The sequence below is a fragment of the Cannabis sativa genome, chromosome X (assembly GCF_029168945.1).
Source record: "Cannabis sativa cultivar Pink pepper isolate KNU-18-1 chromosome X, ASM2916894v1, whole genome shotgun sequence".
NCBI classification, from domain to species: domain Eukaryota; kingdom Viridiplantae; phylum Streptophyta; class Magnoliopsida; order Rosales; family Cannabaceae; genus Cannabis; species Cannabis sativa.
In genome coordinates, this window is record NC_083610.1 from 8,486,195 (window position 1) to 8,506,331 (window position 20,137).

The window sequence follows — 20,137 nt, forward strand, 5'->3', positions numbered from 1 at the left end:
TTAATAATCAGATTATATATTATATAAATGTAATAAATTAGTTTTTTATTATTATTTTTTTTTTGAGAATAATGTAATAAATCACATTAGTTTTAAATCAAATTAAATTTTTTATTTTAATAGTTAATATTAGGTGGCAATTTTATAATATGATGTTGTATTATTTTAAATGATGTGGCATGCCACCTGTTGTCCAGTGTGCAAGATAACAGCAAGGTACTTACAGAATATCTAAAAGTGTAACGGAAGGTATTTATGCCGCCAAAATTTTAACTTAGGTATTAAACTACAACCGAATGATAAACTTAGGTATTTATGCCGCAAATTACTCTAATTAAAAACCTAAATCTTCATCTCCCTCACCATCGTCTTCTCCATTGTGTTCTTAACAGAGGCATCCCAAACCTAAAAAAAATTTCAACCAAAAATTTCTCACCCAAAAAAGCCAAAACCATTCACCCACTTAAAGCTCAAAAACATTCTCACTAAGAGAAAACTAATCTAACTAATCCAACAAACAAAACTCTACTCAAATATCTCAAAATTGAAGAAAAAAAAAACCAATCCTCATCTATAATATCTTGAAAAAAAAAATAAAAAAGGTAAAAAAATACCTAGAAGCCTTATGCGATTCTCTTGAGTGCACAAAAACATCATCATCGTCCTCTTGTGCGATTACAACCCCAACACTCAAGATTCTTAGATCGAGATGCCCAGATGTCGTTGATGCCCAGATCTCAACCTTGTCGACGCCTCACTTGTATCTCCGGTAGGTGCAGTAAAGTCTGTTTGAGCCATGGACGGTTGGAGTTGCTCCGTCCGGCTCTGAGCAGAGAGAAATCGAGAAAGACAGGGACTGAGAGAGTGGAGAGAACTTGTTAGGTTATTTTTAGTATTAATTTTAGATTAAGTTTAGTATATTTTTAATTAAGTTTTAATCGTGTTTGGAGCATTTTTACGCTTGTTATCTTTTATTTTTACAGATTTAAAATAGAAGAAGATTAGAAAAATATCAGAGAAAAAAATGGGAAAAAGATAAAAAATATCATGATATTTAAAATAGAGAAAATTGTGGAAGCCGAAACTTCAAGCCTTAATTCGACGATGTTCTGTTCAGATTTTGGAAAAAGTCAAAACATGAAAGTTCTAGATCTCTCTTTTATCTTTCCAGAACATTTTGAATCGTCCAATTCCGAGCAATATTGAGAGAGTTATGGCCAAAATACTTTCAGCCAACGCAGCAGAAAAAAAAATATCTCGTTTGAGGTTTCCCAAAAATTTAAATCCGAATGGGAATTTAAATATTGCGTTTTTTTCCATATTTTTAGGCCTTCAATGCCTATATAAAGGGAAGAATAGAGTTGATTTCAGCAAGCAAATTTAGAGAGAAAAAAAAGAGAGAATACAGATGCAAAGTGGAGAGATCAACTGCAATATTGGAGGCATTCTTCAGAGGGTTTTCAGCATTCTTCTCTTCTCTATTTTTATCTCTTTTCTTAAAGTTAATATGTGTGATTGTGCTCTCATGAACATGTGTAGCTAAACACTTTAATTAGGGTTAGATGGATATTGTTTAACATTGTTTATGGTTTTAATATGATTAATTTTCCCCCTAATTTCTATGTATTCTATTTTATTTGTGCTTAATTACTTTTAATTGCCTGATCACCAATTAACTGTCTATGATTTTGATGCGAGATCTGAGAAGTGAGTGTCAAATATGCTATAGTAGAATAGAATTGAATTTCGATATAGGACGAGAGTACCTATATGGTTTAGATAGCTTATAGGGTTTCTGTGTTTAATGCCTGTTGCATGTTAAATTTATCACGAGAGTAGAAAGTTTGCATGTAATTGAGGTTTATATATCTGAGAAGACTATAAATTACCTTAGTAAACCTGCTATTGCATTGGAATTAATATTAGGGAAATAATCATATTAGACCATATTCAATAGAAACAATTGAAATCGACACCCTAGTTTTTATTAACTTTAAATTTTCTTGTATAATTGTTTCTTACTAGTTTCTTATTCTTAATTCTTTCTTTATTTTTTATTTAACCAAATAGAAGTAAAAGTTTAATTTTAACGTACTTAACTACACTCCCTGTGGGATCGACCTCACTCCTAGTGAGTCTACTACTTTAAACGATACGTACACTTGCGTGTGCAAAAATATCGCAACAAGTTTTTGGCGCCGTTGCCGGGGAATTGTTTAAAGATTAATATTACATAAAATTATACTAACTTCTACTTTGGTTCTTTTTGCTTATTTCTAATCTGTTTCTTTTAGATTAATTTTTGTAATATTATTAAAAATTAAATTTTGTTCTAATTTGGTTTTACTTTTTAGTTTTAGTATTAATTTTGTTGTTTCAAATTTTTATCTTTTTAGTACTAATTTAGTTTTATTTTATTTTACTAATGTTTTATTGATGAGCTTGACCTGCAAGGTAAATCCAGATGCTATACCTTGAGGATTTTGCCCAACAACACAATGAGCCATTCTATTCTGCTTGGAGGAGATTTAAAGAGTATGGAGAGAGATGTTATCCCACTTTCTCAGGTGGGTGTTTTACGTGGCTATTTTATAATGGACTTAATGATGAAACAAAAAGCTGGGTTAATTATGGAGCAGAGGTCACTGGAGCGCCTCTATTAATGAGAGGCTATGGCATAATAGATCTATTGAATAATATGGCAGATTTTGATTACGACTGGCATTGGGATCCATCACTTCAGGGTTGGAGTCACCAATACCCACCTTATTGCCCAAATTCATCTCAACAATCTGAAAAAGAGGAACAACTACTAGCACTTATGCAATCACTTCCAGGAGAGATTAATCGCTTAACTGACATGGTGAGATCCTTATGTGATAATTCAATGGCTCATGATTCAGAATGTAATAATTTCAATGATGAAAGTTATGAGAGTTATTGCTACAATGAAGAAGGGTCATTAGTTGAGTACAAGGAAGATAATGAGCCTACAATTGAAGATCAAGATCCTTGTGAAGAGGAACTCATTGAATATGAAATCACAAGTGAGGGTATGAATAGCCACGTGGAGAGTGAGCAACTAGAAGAAGGTTTGTTAGATGAAAGAGTAGATACTGTGACATTGGGGGATGAGGAAGAACATGGCATCACTGATTCGACTTCATCAATAATATTGACTAATAAACCACCAATAAATCTATATATTTCATCAACACCATATTACATCCTCTGCGAGCTACGAAAGGCTTCTCCCCAAGCTCATCATCCAAAGTCTTGTGTTGTTGGTACTGACTTTGATTCAAACTCATCACTTGCCAAGCTTGAAGGCAAGTACAACAACAATTTTCAAGTTGTCTTGCATGACGCTTATTATGGGCGTCAACCGCTTATTGATGTGGCACCCAGGTAAGTTTCCTTTCCTTTTTCTTTAATGTCACATTGGGGACAATGTGTCACTTTAGTTTGGGGGGAGCAGTGACTTAATTTTTATTTTGAGTTTTTTTTTAAGTTTTATGTCTTTTAATTTTTAGTTTTTAGTTTTTATTGTTTTGAGTCAATTTTCTTAATGTGAGCCAATTTAAAAGTAGGTAGATAGCATGATTTGAAAAGTTCACTTATTTTCGAAAAATCCGTGTGCTTGGTGATATTACATTCTTGACTAATTTCAATTTTGAGCATGGAATCATATTAGGTAATTTGCTAGTAATTGAATTGTTTTATGCATGTTGATTGTGGAATGTGGAAAGTTGTTTGGAAAATTCTAGAACTTGCTTGCTTGCTATTTGAGGCGAAATAATAAATTATGCATGATTAGGAAAGTGATTTAGGCAATTTTTTGGATCGATTGTACCTTTCAAGCCATCCTTGTAATTTTTATCCTAGTTACCTTTTTTTGAGCCTTAACCTATTCTTTGTTTTACACATATTGAGCATAAAAAGATAAACCCATGAATATCCACAATTTGACCCTAATCATACCATAAGTAGATCTTTAGTTTGGGGGAATTTGGATGGGAAGTTTGTTGTATGTGTGTGGAAAAAGTGTGAAAATTGAGAGAATATAAAAAAAAAAAAATTGATTGACAACAACTTGAAAAAAAGGAGAAAAGAAAGAAAAATCTGACAACTAGTGTCAAATCTAGAAAAAAAAAAAAAGATAAATATAAAGTTGTTGCACCCTTGTTGAAGAATATATCTCTCATGTAATTAGAAAAAAGGGTATTGGGATTGTGTGAAAAATATTGTGGGTGACATGATTGGAGAAGCTTATGGTATAGTAAAGCCTAAATGACCATTTCAACTACCTTTACCCTAAGCCTAACATTACAAGCCTAGAAAGACCTTCTGATTCTTGGTTGTGCATTAATCTATATTAGTGGAGAATAGTAAGTATTGCAAGCATATGGAATTTTTGGTTAGTGGATTGATGATTGTAATTGGCATACATAAAGTGGTTTAATTGTTAGTTAATTGCATTCTATGGTTTGATGAGCTAAATGAAAATAAATTGAAATATGTCAAGGGTGTAATTGAACTGAAATTCTGGATTGTATGTATAAGTGAATTTTTTCATAAGCATATTATTGAACCTACTTGAAAATTACTCATGTTTTGGAGATTGACTTGTTTAATGTTTATTTAGTGTTTTACTCGAGGACGAGTAAAAGCTTAGTTTGGGGGAATTTGTTAGGTTATTTTTAGTATTAATTTTAGATTAAGTTTAGTATATTTTTAATTAAGTTTTAATCGTGTTTGGAGCATTTTTACGCTTGTTATCTTTTATTTTTACAGATTTAAAATAGAAGAAGATTAGAAAAATATCAGAGAAAAAGATGGGAAAAAGATAAAAAATATCATGATATTTAAAATAGAGAAAATTGTGGAAGCCGAAACTTCAAGCCTTAATTCGACGATGTTCTGTTCAGATTTTGGAAAAAGTCAAAACATGAAAGTTCTAGATCTCTCTTTTATCTTTCCAGAACATTTTGAATCGTCCAATTCCGAGCAATATTGAGAGAGTTATGGCCAAAATACTTTCAGCCAACGCAGCAGAAAAAAAAATATCTCGTTTGAGGTTTCCCAAAAATTTAAATCCGAATGGGAATTTAAATATTGCGTTTTTTTCCATATTTTTAGGCCTTCAATGCCTATATAAAGGGAAGAATAGAGTTGATTTCAGCAAGCAATTTTAGAGAGAAAAACAGAGAGAATACAGATGGAAAGTGGAGAGATCAACTGCAATATTGGAGGCATTCTTCAGAGGGTTTTCAGCATTCTTCTCTTCTCTATTTTTATCTCTTTTCTTAAAGTTAATATGTGTGATTGTGCTCTCATGAACATGTGTAGCTAAACACTTTAATTAGGGTTAGATGGATATTGTTTAACATTGTTTATGGTTTTAATATGATTAATTTTCCCCCTAATTTCTATGTATTCTATTTTATTTGTGCTTAATTACTTTTAATTGCCTGATCACCAATTAACTGTCTATGATTTTGATGCGAGATCTGAGAAGTGAGTGTCAAATATGCTATAGTAGAATAGAACTGAATTTCGATATAGGACGAGAGTACCTATATGGTTTAGATAGCTTATAGGGTTTCTGTGTTTAATGCCTGTTGCATGTTAAATTTATCACGAGAGTAGAAAGTTTGCATGTAATTGAGGTTTATATATCTGAGAAGACTATAAATTACCTTAGTAAACTCCGTTTATTGCATTGGAATTAATATTAGGGAAATAATCATATTAGACCATATTCAATAGAAACAATTGAAATCGACACCCTAGTTTTTATTAACTTTAAATTTTCTTGTATAATTGTTTCTTACTAGTTTCTTATTCTTAATTCTTTCTTTATTTTTTATTTAACCAAATAGAAGTAAAAGTTTAATTTTAACGTACTTAACTACACTCCCTGTGGGATCGACCTCACTCCTAGTGAGTCTACTACTTTAAACGATACGTACACTTGCGTGTGCAAAAATATCGCAACAGAACTCAAACGAGATCGAGAGGGAGAACAAGCTTCAGTGTGCTCTAATGCTTGCGATCCTGGTGGTGGGAATCTTGTCCATCGGTTGTGGTAGAATGCCTCACCGGGGTCGGGTGGAGGTGCGCCGGAGATGAAACCTGTGAGAAGAGAGAGGAGGAGCTGATAGGTTGAAGATGAAGAAGGAAGAAGATAGAGAGAGAGAGTAAAAGGATTTTTTTTAATTTTTTATAATTCAAAATTAAATTTTAAAAGATTAAATGATTATTTAAAATAAAAAAAATAAAAATAAATCTACCTGGACCAATCACAACGTGCCATGTAGGTACTGACCTGGCACTTAACGTCCAGGTACCTACGGAAGTTCCAAGACCCTAACAGAAGATATTTTTACCGTCAAAAATACGACTTAGGTATTTATCTGCTACTCGGCATAAAACTTAGGTATTTACGTCGCAAATTACTCTTTATATTATACTCATAGCTTAAGGTGGACTTTTTTTTTTTAATAAAATATCTAATGTAATATTTTAAAAAATAAATTAGGTATTTTTTTAAGCTATTTAGGATTTTCGTTCAAAACTTTGATATGTATCAAATTATGCCCCCTGAACTTGAGATTGTTGAATTTAAGGGATTTTGTCCAATTTTATTAAGAAAAATTTAACATCAATCAAAGTTTAGGGAACATAATTTGGTATATGTCAAATTTTAGGGGCATTTTGGTAGATATCAAAGTTTGATGAGTATAAACAATCACCGAATTAGTAAAATTAAAAGAAATTGGACAAAAGTCTTTAAATTCAACAATCTCAATAATTTTTAACGATCAGAAAAGTTCAAGAAGCGTGATTTAGTACATGTCAAAGTTCAGGGGTAAAAATCTTAATTAGCTTTTTTTTTTCAAAAAAAAAAAATAAAAGAATGAGCTATTTACGAAACTATGGGGAAAAAGTAAAAAGTTTACATAAATATGATATTTTTTAACCAAGCAAACTAAATATATAGTTATATAAATGAAAAATGCCATAAAAATTATTTAAAATAAATCAATTACCGTTCCTAGTCTACACTTGGTAATAACATTAAATTTAAGCAAACTAAGAACTCTTATGCAAGAGGCCCTGAAAAATACTCAGAAATCTGAATAAGATTGACTCGTGGACTATGCAGAATTTTAACTGCAAAACCACGTAAAAAACCTTGTGTTCATATTTTATTTTTCTATAGCTTTTATTATTCATTTGTTGAATTATCATTGTGAGGCTCAAATTTGGTTAACAAAAATCTGCGTTAACAATAATATAGTCCATAAGCAAGTATTAAATTAAATTCACAGTATTACCCTTCTCGGGTCAAAATTACTAAAATATCCCTGGCTCACCAACAGGGTCTTAACATGTCATATTTCATAATAATTTGCATATAATAGATTATATAATAATATAATTCCACAATAATACACAATTTACTAGTTAGGGATTGCTAATCCATTTCATAATCTTAGGGTATTACAGATAGGGTAGTTGTAATATCCCAAAAAATATAATTATGTTTAATAAGACATATTTTATTAAATATGGAATAACATGTGTGCTTAAAGCATAATGAGTGAGATTATAATCTTACCAAGTTAATTATGTAATAATTAAAGATTTTAACGGAAATGAATGAATAAGCGTAATTTATTAATTACGAAAATTTTATTTGACTATGTGGGTAAAAGAAATGAGATTCATGAAGTAAAATATTTTAAGGTCCGTCAACAGTGGGAACCTGATTGGTTGACTAGAAATTTCACGACGGTATTAGAGGGCATTTTAGATGTACCAAGAGATTATATGTTATGATATGAAATTAAGGGGTTAGTCGGGTTATTTATTAATGATCAATTTACCCCTAAAGTTTGAGTTAAAGGTTGTGGGTAGGGAAAATTGATAATTTGTCAAGGTTTAAGTTATAATAATTTTTAATGGAATAATTCTTTATTATCATCTTTTATTATTATTAGTATTATTATAGATTAATACTAGGGATAGAATAGAATTCTCTAAAAAAATCAAGACAACACCAAAACTTCATCTCCTTCTCTCTTTCTTCTTCTATGTTTAGCCCAAACAAACCAGAGGAGAACCAGCTCGAAAACTCAGACATTCTCATCCAATTATTCTTCAATTTCTATCTTTTGATCAACCTTAGGAGCTGTTCAAAGATTGGGGTAAGTTTTCTTGAATCTCTTGGTGAAACTAAGACTTTTAATTAGAAATTTTTGTGGGAATATTGTGATTTTGGGTCTGGGGTATTTTGTTTAGTTTGGAATAGTTTTGTTGGCTATTTGAACTTGGTTTTTAAGTTGTGGGGTTGTTGTCTTGTTTTGAAAGAGAAAGCTTGAAGCTTTTGAGCTCAAAGCTTGGCTCTCCCATGGTGAATCTTTATTCTTTGGGTATTTTTAGTTTCTGAATGGTAGGTTATGTTTAGAACTTATCTTTGAACTATTCTGGAAGGTTTGGGGCAACTTGAGTTTGAAAACTCGAGTTTTCTGGTATTCTAGGAAAACCGATTGACCAGTTTGGAATCTGGTTAATTGATTTTCCTGGTATGCCTAGGAAACTAGTTAGTCGTTTCTTGTCTAACTATTATTAGCAATGGATTGGTTGAGTATATCCGTTTGAGGACGGATATTATGCTGATCATTCCCTAAGTAATGAACATGCAAAACTTGCTTGTCTAACATAACGACCCACAATTTGACTCTGTGACTTTAGATTGGATAGCTCATTTCCTTGGGTTAGTTGATTGTTTTTAGCTAGACGTTCTTATGGCCCGTACTGAGGTTCAGTGGGGATATAGACATCTATCCTTTTGTTTGAATCCTGTATAATCGGAGTATTTATCACTGGAACGGTTGTCAATTCCCTCTTGCTGGGCTCTCATGATTTCCATTTATTGATCCATCCATTCTTGGAATTGGCGTCTCTACTATTCGAAAGCAAAATTTACATGCTAATAGTGGTGAAGAGTGTTGGTATGCTCTTGCACCTGCTCTAGAGCGGCTCGCAAATTTTGCAGTTTGGTGTCATCACCAATTGTCCTTTGAGGATCTCCAATAGACGGATTTTTAGTACTAGGAGCAGTTTGCTTGGCCTAGGTATTGGTGGTTCTAGTTTCTTGTGCACCCAGAGTGAACCCAGCCAGAAGGGTTGTCGCTCCACAAAATCATGGACTTGATTGAGACTTATATTGCTTGAACATTTAGGGAGAGTATCCTTGAAGATATTCCAGCTGCATTTTCTCTGGTCGGTACATGCGAGCTGACTGCAAGCTAGTTGCTTGTGTCATAAATCACCATGGACGGTACATCATGAATCAAAATGCCCGTCCAAGTTATGAAATCCTCTCCACGTGTCACCTAAATAGATGCCACATCACTTTGTACAGAAATTGGGATAACAATAGCATAAGAGTCTAACACTCCAGCTACTATGTTGAATATTTTGTATTGTGAATATTAAATTTAATGAAATTGCTATTTCATCTAAATAATAATAATATTTATGGCCTTTTATGTAAAACCTCTAAAGGGTATTAACCCTTGGATGTTATAGAATGGACAATTTTTGGAATCCAATGGCTTAGATTCGACACAGTCGATGAGGGGTAATAAAATACTTAAAATTGGCCACCGGCTGTGGCAGTTATGCCATTCGTATTTTTTTTCTTTTGAATATTTCTGTTATTTAATTTTGGCAACACAAAAGAGCCCGATCCTTCCATTTTTGAAAAAAACAGGCCCCGACCATGATCGTCCTCTACAAATCTCTGGTATGGTGTCTGTAATCCGTTAATGGCACTCGACTGCTTGATAAAAAAAGGATCCCGACCATGATCGTCCCCTACAAATCTCAGGTATGGTGTCTGTAATCCGTTAACAGTACTCGACTGCTTGATACGTTCGGGGCCTGCTGCGGTGATCTTCAGATCAAGGTTAGTTGCGGTCTCTTTTGTATTCTCTGCTCTTGGATTTTTGGACTTTCGATTGATTATTCAATTTTATTTTATAGTTGATCAAAGACCCATTTTTTTTTTTCATCTTTTGGCGATCTTTGAATCCTAGAATTTTTGTTATGCTATTGTGTCTTGTAGTTTAAGGACGAGTCATTTGGGTAGTATGCCACATGATAGGTATATTGCTAAAGTCTATAGCTATATAGCCTTGTGCTTGGGTAAACATTTCATTTCATTATCTCTTGAGAAAAGAAAGCTTCTCCTGAAGTAAGAGATGCTCTGTTTGGTTTTATCTTGAGAAAAGAAAGGTTCTCCTGAAGTAAGAGATGCTCTGTTTGGTTTTCTCTTGAGAAAAGGAAGCTTCTCCTAATCATATTCATCCTGTGCATTTGCTCTGTTTGGTTACTGAAGTAAGAGATGCCATTTTTGTTTTTTTGTTTTCGATTAGGTGTATATTGTTTGTTTGTGTTCAGTTGATTTGTAGTTCAATCTCTCTTTTTTTTTTCATTCGATGTTTTTGGTCAAACTATTGTAAAATGCGGGTAGAAGGACAATATTTTAATGTTTGAGCTTCGAATTTTTTTATTATTGTTGTTGCTGACAAAGGTGTCAACCCATGCTTATCAGAATTCAGATGATGGCTAATAGAACAGTTTTAGCTTTTCGTAGATAATGAGCTTGTGTAGAGTTATCATTACTTGGGATTTTTATTTTTCTACAAATGAAAAGTTTTTCTTATTCTTAATGCGTGTGTGAGATTAGTTGGGTGATAGCACTAGTTCTCTATTATACTGTAAATTATTTAAAGTTTTTCTTTGTGTGTTTATGTGCTACCTGTACTTGGATGATATAAATCAATGGGAAATCTCGATTACCAGTTGATAACACTAGTTCCCAATTTCCTTACTTTGAAGAAAGGAATCAACATAAATGCAATTTGTAATTTATTCAGCCTATTTACATACGGTTTTTTTTTTTAATCCCCTTTTCAAAGGTTTGATTTCATTATCTTTGTTGGAAATAAGCTCCCAATCTTTGCAACTTACAGTTAATTGTTTTTATTTTTGTAGTACCATCTCAAGAGACTTGAAAGGAGCACCTTTTGGGTAAGGTTTTTCTTATTCTCTTATGTCTTGTACATCTTGTTTTGCCTGTTTAGTTTTAAGAAGGAAAAATGGTAAAGCAAGAGAAGCAACTCTTTTTCTTGTTCTTGCTTTGCCTCCCAATTCCAGATGGACTAGAACAAAAAAACAAAATTGTAAAGTCTCACTCATAGACAATTAATTTCGTTTTTGTCTAGATTTGCTAGTACCCCATTTATGCATTTCATTTTTTCTCTTTTGTACTTAGACGAACGGATGAACGCACAAGGTCACACTTTTCAAAAACTCATTACAATCATGGTTTTTTCTCTATGTATATCCTTAGTCACGCAAATGCAACTTAGCTTTTTCTCAATGAAAACAAACTATCATGGTTTTCTTTAATATTATTCTTATGTAGTTTCATATTTTAGAAACTACAATCCAATGTTATAAAGATTAACAGAGGCATCCAAAAGCACAAAAGAATACTTACTTAAGCATTAGGCCAATTCCAAATAGGTACTGCTCCCAGCCAATTCTTCAATTGGCTAGCCCCTGTATCCAAGAATCCCTTTATCACCATTGATATAACATATCGATGATCGAATAGGGGTTGTGTTTAGATTTTCAGGGTCATATAATATCAGCCCCTTGTCATTTCCTGTTGTAGAGTTTATTTTGATGATCGTATACAATTTTGCTATATGAATTTTGTTCAATTCTCTTGGTTTTGATTTGGGTTTATTGAGTTTTTCCACTTTTATTGTTTCAGATCTTTGAAATTTGCTTTGTGTTTTTCACACTTTTCAAAAATCCATTACAATTCGCTATCAAAGTTTTTGACAAATATTTTTTACCCATAGTTGATCGTTTGTACTAACTCCTTTAAAAATGCTACAGTGCAATCTATTATTTGCTAATTGTTGTATTCTTTTCAGCACTAGTAGTCTAGTATTCTTGTTGGATTACATACATATTGCCAAGCCACTCCTCAAGGTCATTGTTTTTATAATTCCATTAGGATGCGTTTGGAAAGCCACGATGTAATTGGATTTGTGTGTAATTGAAGGTAATTACACAATTTTGCATGTTTGTCTGACCATGTAATTACACTATAACTGCGTAATTGGAAGTAATTGAGGGGTTTCAATTACACTCTCCAATTCTCATGGCCCCCCATGAGCATTGAATGTAATTACACTATGTAATTACTAAAAACTTTCCATATTAAATATTAGCTACTAAAAAATATTATTTTCCCATGTAATTACTAACTATTTTGCCAAACAAGATATTAGGAATTCATATGTAATTACCACGTCATATTCAAACATACCTTGCATTTTAAAATATAGTGTAATTACTACATTGTGTAATTAACACCCTAGTAATTACCCTACCTAATAATTACACAGTTACTTCCAAACACACCCTTATTGTTTTTATTTTTTAATGGAAAAAATTGTAAAGTTCTCCTTTTCCGAAGAGCTCTTCAATTCTGTTAAGTTTTCTTTGACTTCGTAAAAAAGATTTGATCAGCCATGGCATAATAAAACTCAAGGATTGATAATAATGAAAGGGTAAATTTCTCTCTCTTCAAGTTTCTTCTCTTTTTGTTTTCTGCTTCTTCTTGTTTATAACTTTATTTTGGGTTATCTTCGTTCAAGTTGTGAAGAAGAGTTTCCCTAAGCCCGCATCGTCCGAGTTCATCAAATGATCTAATCCTCTGAATTTAAAGTATCAATCGATCTGTACCAATCTCCACTCAACAAACCCCAGCAATTTCTCCGGCTGCGAGTGAGTATCTCTGATCTTCAAGTTGTTGTTTGAGGTTTACTGTTTGTGCTATGAACATTGTTAGTGTTGTCTTTTTTGAGGATTTCAATCGACACTAACTACTTTTACAACAACAAGGTTGATCGAAACAATTAGGAGTCTCAATTCACACACAACAACGACTCAAGCACATTCCCAACCTACAACCATTTTATATGTGATGTTATAATCAGAGTTTCATTATGTATGAACTAATTATCAAAAAAATCTTGTGCAACTTATATTTTGGTTATTGAATCGTGGTTTTTTAGTTTTTAACCTATCTTCTGGTTATTGATAATGCTGAATCTATGTTTTATATTTTCAGTATAACTTGAACTTCTCATCTATTATTTGATTATCAACAATCAAATTCATTTCATTAATGCGAATCAATCAAATAGCACACCAAACTAATTGATGGCAGATATATATATATATATTTTGTACACATCCAACTTATTATAATGGACTCTATTATTAATTACTGGTCTCGTAAGTAATTGATGATGCCCAAGAATTGTTGCACCTGAACTTTTGTGAGATTTTCATCTGGGAATTTGAGTAGTTCATGGGCTATATGTGGTTGGGCTTCATATTGTCCTTTGGATAATTTCATCCCAAGGAATTCTATTTGCGTCTGTCCAATAATCATTTTCTTTTCAGACAACATGATACCATGGGCTCTAGTGATAGAAGCAAACTGGGCCAATAACGCTTGATGGGCTTTTGCATCAGGAGAAAAGAGCAAAATATCGTCAATATAGATGAGAGCCTTTTCCAATATTGGGCCATACATTTTGGTCATGGCCTTTTGGAATAGGGAAGGGGCAGTTTTGAGCCCGAAGGGTAGGACGGTCCACTGGAAATGATTATTTGGAATGCAAAAGGCTGGTTTGGGTCGATCATCTGGTTTGATGCCTAATTGCCAAAATCCTGCTTTTAGGTCAAATTTTGAAAAAATATGGGCTTTGGATAAACTGGCAAACAATGAATTCTTATTTGGTATTGGGAATTTATCATCTGCTAAGAACTCATTCAGGGGCTTGTAATTTATGACCAACCTTTGCTTTCCTCGAGCTTGCTCTGATCGATTATTGACATAAAATGCATGACATGCCCATGGAGAGGAAGTTGACTCTATTAAACCCTGCTGCTCTAGCTCTTTGCACTCATTGGACGCCATATGTTGGTGTTCTGGATTCATGCCTGGGTGACTAGCCTTTGTAGGGTTGATATCTTCATTAAGCTTAAAAGGAAGGCTTATGAAGAACTGTTGATTTTTCCAAAGAGGATGGTCACATTTCTTCAGGAATTCTGCATGATTATTGGCACATGAGACTTCGATGAGCTCCTTCCTTATCTGATGAAATGGGTCATGGGGCATTAAGAAATAGTTTGGTATTGTTTCCCATGGAGCAAAATGTCGTTTGTAACCAAGTCCACTAGGGAGAATACGCAAACCCTTCTTCTTTGTATAAAGATCGAATCCAACAATTAGGTCTTTTCCGGGCAATTTTGATCCAATGACTCTGTGAGTAACAGAACACCCTGGGAAGAACTGCAATCGAATCGGTTTGCTGATGAGTTCTGTGCAAAAAATACCTCCATTTGCAGCATGGAAGTATTGTTTCTCTTTCTTCCAATATTCTTTCGGAAGAATATCAGGGTTCATTATTGTGTATGATGCTCCCGTGTCAAAGAATCCGGCCACTTTTATCGGCTTGGCATATTTTGTTGGAAGAACTCGCACAGTGAGGACAGGGGATGGCTGCATTGTGTGAATAGTGGACATTTGATAGCATTCTGGAGTGTCTGAATCACTCCATTGTTCGAATGCACAAAGGGAGTCTGAGTTGAATTCATCATCGGTGGAGAAGATTGACTCTATGTCGTTCTCTTTAAGAGACATCCCGGTCGTTTGTTGAATATGTGATATGAGCTTGACTGTTTTTCCTTTTGGGCACTGTTTTGCATAATGCCCCTTTTTTCCACACACAAAACATCGATCAGATTTTTTGCGAAAGTCACGCTTCTTTCGTAAAAATTTTATTTTACGTCCCTTGTGTTTCGAGAACTTGAACGTCTTGAACTTGGTTTTTTTCTTTGGGGTTTTGCAGGAACACGAAGATTCAGAAGGGCATTTGATGAGTAAATCTCGTCTGCTACAAACTTTGCCTAGTTTTTTGGATTGCTTCATAAATTCCTGGAGAAATTTCTTCTGGGAGCACATTTTTTCAAGGGCCTTTAAGACTAGTTGGAAAATTTCTCCAATTGTAGCATCCGTTAGGCTTTTCCCTGATCCAGAGAGTAGCCTGAAAGTTTCTTCGCCAAGAGGCTCTGGAATAGAGGAAAGGAAGGCTTGCTTTAGATTTGGATCATCAATTCCACCTATTTGGTAGAATCGTTTAGTCATTCTTTTGTAATGCTTTTCTAAGTCTCTTTTGTCCATTGAACAACACTTGAGCTTGAAAAACTCTGCTCTAAGTCTTTCAGTTACTTGTGCATCTTGGCCACAAAATTCGACATAGAGATGGCTTAGGGCATTTGCGACAGATGGGAGTTGCAGGAAAGTCATCTGTCTATATTCACCTAAGCTTGTCCACCAATCTTGCAAAGTTCCAGTGAATCTTGAGACAAAATTCAAGAGGATCGTCCCCGTCTGTGCCTGTGGTTTCTGTGTCTCCAAGCTAAGCCAAGCTTGAAATTCTTGGAATCTTTCTCGCCATTTAGATGGGGGAATGTCATCAAGAGTAAAAGTTTGAAACTTAGAATATTTACTCTTTTGGTGATGCCTGGATTCTGTGTTCTTTGTAGCTGCTTCTTCTTCATCTTCTTCACTTTCATCTTCACTTTTGACAATAGGCTCGGTTTGAGAGTATGCAGATTGAGCCATAAAATAAGGGGGTACGTCATCATCAGAAGTATCCGAGTCTTTAGACTCGTCACTAGTACCCGAATCTTGGGATTCGTTACTAGTATCTGAATCTTGTGAGCAAGTTTCAGAATTTTCTTCTTGGTCAGAAGAAGAAGAAGAAGACTGACTATCAAATTCTTCATCTGGTCGGTGGAGCATGGCAGAAATAGGATTATGTTGGGCCATGAATTGCTTTGGCTCTTTTTCGGATAGGAAGGATGCTCGTGGAGGAGAATTGTCTAGGCTTTCCTTTTTCTTCCCTTTTTGGTTTTTTGTTGTTGATTTTCGTCAAGCATTCGTCTAAGTCGGAGAAGTGAGTCTTCTTGCGAAGAGACTGAGAAGGGTGATGTTGGAGAGGTCTTTGGCATGGTTGAGAACTGCCATGGTACTGATGGTGTATTTGCTCCAAAGAGTGTTGTATTTCCTCCAAAGAGTGTTGACGGAGGCCCCGTAGGGTATGATTCTCGTTGAAAAAATTGCTTTTTTAGAGATTCATACTGGGTTTTGAGGGCTTTCATTTCTGCTTCTTTAGCCAAGAATAATGACATTGGAACAGAGTTTGATTTTATGATGGCCATGAGTTCGTCATGCGTCTGTTGAATCTTGTTCGTCAACTTTTCAATAATCGTATCTTGTGATTGTTGTTTGACGATTGTCTCTGTGCGGGTGATGTGTTTTTCTACCCGTTTTAAGACGTGGTTTTGGGCGATCATATTTTCTGTTTGCCAATTTAATACTTCTTCGGCTGCTGAGACCTTTTGTAAAGTTCCATCAGCATTCCTTGTCGTAGGATTGTGTATTTTTGGATGGTGGGAAGTGGTGCCCTGATCTTCAGTTTTTTCAAACCTCTTGAGAGGAGGAAAATGTTCATCATAATCAATTACTTACGAGACTTTGTTCCCCGACTATCTGTACTGACAAGGCCACTCAGCGATATGCTCAAAAAGAATAGTCCAGAATGGTCACATGACCAAACGGTGGCAGTTAAAAAACTGAAAGAAATCATGCAAAATTTACCACCTCTACAGATTCCTTCTGACGGAAAACGTGTTCTTCAAACAGACGCTAGTGACCGACATTGGGGTGCTGTCCTTCTAGAGCAAGATGAACAAGGGAAGAGACGAATATGTGGATACAAGAGTGGACACTTCAAAGATTCCCAACTCCATTATCATTCAACGCTCAAAGAACTGATTGCAATCAAGATGGGAATAACAAAATTTGAGTTCCACCTCATCGGCCATCATTTTTTAGTGGAACCCGATTTTGCTGCATCAAAGGGAATGATAGACCTAAAAAAGAATAAGACAACCAATACTCAACTTTTGAGATTGGCAACATGGTTTGATCATTACTCTTTTGAAATAAAACACCTTCCCGGAAAAGAATATATCTTGGCCGACCTCTTATCTAGACCTGAGTCTATAAATATGGTCTCCTCACACCCACTCAAAACCATCCCTTTAATCAGCCACAACTCGTCCCATACCATTCCATACATATATATCATGGCATCATCATCATCATCGCAAAAGAATTGCTCATTTCCCTGCTCATTTCCCCGAGATGCAAAGCTCATCCTTTCTAAATCCAAAAGGTCAGCAAAGGAAAAAGCCTCTCACAGGGCTATTTATACTCACGAACAGATTCTCTCCAAACTTGGACCCTATTTTCAATACGATTTTTTGATTCACCCAAAGTATCCTTTTGCCCATCTCGTCCCCTTTCGGACTGCACTTTTCACTCCAAAGTCCATAGCCCATCTTTTTTGGTACCTAACATGCCTCTGTACAATGGCTATCGAAGTCCAAACTATGGCTCTTCACACTGCTATACAGTCGTTCCTCGAACAAGACAAAAATAAACCAGCCTACGAAATCCAAATGGACATTTTGTCTTGGTACGCTCCTCTAGAGGAGTGGCAAAAAATACTCTGGGATGAATGGGAAAAGGTTCGCAACAATCGACACGTCTTTGTTTATCCATCAGGACCACATGTAGCCAACATGATGGATTGCTATACGGTCTTCTTTATCAGTCTTAATGCAAAATTGGACGAGAACAAGAAAATAGTTTGCAATCCCACTTTTGAACTATACGGATCCCAGGAAGCACCTTTCAGAGAGCAAGATGCAGAGTACAGAGATCTCCAAAAGATTATCTTTGAGAAAAATCAGACTATTCCACCAGAAATTTGGCCAAGAATAGAAGATGATGCCCCATGGGAAAAGTTCCCCTCAGATTATTCACGACGCATAGCAAGGGCTCTAGAAAAGTTCCAAATCTCCGAGAATAGTCACAATCAGGTCCAAGCCCCTAAAGCAAAAAAGACAAACTCATCACTATTCAAAGAAACAGACACTGTGGGGGTCCTACTCCGTAAGACAAGCATTTTTGAAGATTCACAAGATCCATACATGGACCAAGAAATCAACCAGGATCCCTATCTCTTTCAGTACAATGGATTGGAATGGGAGATCGTCTATTCTGATTATGATGCTCATTATTTTTGAAATAGTGACAAATATCATGTGTTGGACTAACCTCCAAATTTTATTAATGACCCTCACTTGTGGTGGAGGATAACCGTTTCACAAGCTAGGCTATATAATTTAAAGCACAAAAGCATAAAAATAGAGCTAAATAATACCTATACATTACAGCCATATGGGGGCTAATGTAATGAGCTATATCCATTTCTTCATGAGTTGATAATGTATGAGCTTCTCTTGTTGACCAATCATTGCTTTTAAGAGATTCTTCAATGCTGCCCATTGTATTTACTAATATGTTTTGTATTGGGGCACCTCCAGCCTAAGCAGATAAATACATATTAAGAACAAATCATTGAATCCAACTTTTTGTTAAAAAGAATACACAAATTTACAATCATTGAATCCAACATATGCTGAATGACAGTTTCTACTCTACTCTACCCTTTGAATAATCTTTTGAGCTGCAAACAATAAAGAGTCTTCCTGTAAATAAAACGATTACTCAATAATTAAACAAAAAATACCTTTTCAATGATCTCAGCACCAATTTGCTCGTCAAAATTATCAAACGTAATTTTAAAGCAAGGAATCAGTTTTGATTGGGCCAGACTCAAAGTCAGAGACAATTAGAAACCCTGAGTAAAGCCCCTAATGTATTGATACAAATACAAATATACTTCTAGTCTCTTTTTTTTTTTTGAAAAAGAGAAAGAGATCAGTTGTCTTACACTACCTCCACCCTAGTACATACTTCTTCTCTCTAAGTTGTGCATAATCACCCTGTACGATTTCTAGGATTCAATATGTTTAAATCTATCTTTTTCTAGGTTTAGTATGCCGATGATGATTTCTCCCATTTGATACAATGCTCTTATTGGTAATTCTGGTGTTCTGTTTTTAGTTCCAAACGACTTTCTTGTTGATTTAGGATTACTCTTGGGCTACTATTTAACTTGGCAATACAAGATTGGCCTTTAGAGACTTGTACTTTTGAGTCGTCATTTGTATTGACAAAACTCACATTCTTCCTACTCTCTAACCCTTTCCCTTCTAAACCCTAGCTCTGCATGAAACTTAAAAAGTATTTCAAAATCCCATAATTTTGTATACTTGATGAGATTTGCCATTTGCTGCATTAAAATAAATTAACTGAGATATGATTTCCAGTGGCCAACAAAATGATATGGTTTTAAATTGTTCACTCATTCCTAAAACAAGGTTTATCTGTTCAGAGAACTCCCCAAACAAGTTTAAAACAAAGCCCCACCAAATCCTGCTATTTGTTTGGAAGCTATGAATCATTCACCAGGTAGATGGCCTTGAGGAATTGGACTTAAAACATGATTGATCAAATCACAAGCCTGAATGCTCTAACTGGTTCATGAAATTGAAATTATAATATAACGCATACCTTAATAACAGCTACCCCACCACAAAGTTTGGCAATTCTTTCAGAAAGCTTCCTTGACATGTATGCATCATCTATTTCAGCAAGATCCTTTTCTACTTGTAATATCCGAAACTATGGTTGTTGAATTACTAGTAATGGTCACTTTCCGTGCAATACCAAGTTGATATGAAGTTGCACATTCAAGGGTCAATCCAACATTTCCAGAGAGAAAATCAGCACCTGGTAATACAGCAAATTATAAAAACCCGCCACTGTCGCCGACCTAACGCCCCTCGCCGCCCGATACAGCGCACCAGTACCGAGACCCGACGCCCACTATTCCAAACATCGTCATGATCCTCATCAGTTGGCTGCCGATGATCAGTCGGGGCGGAGACGAGCATTTCAGAGAGGAGATTAGGGATAACTTGTGGG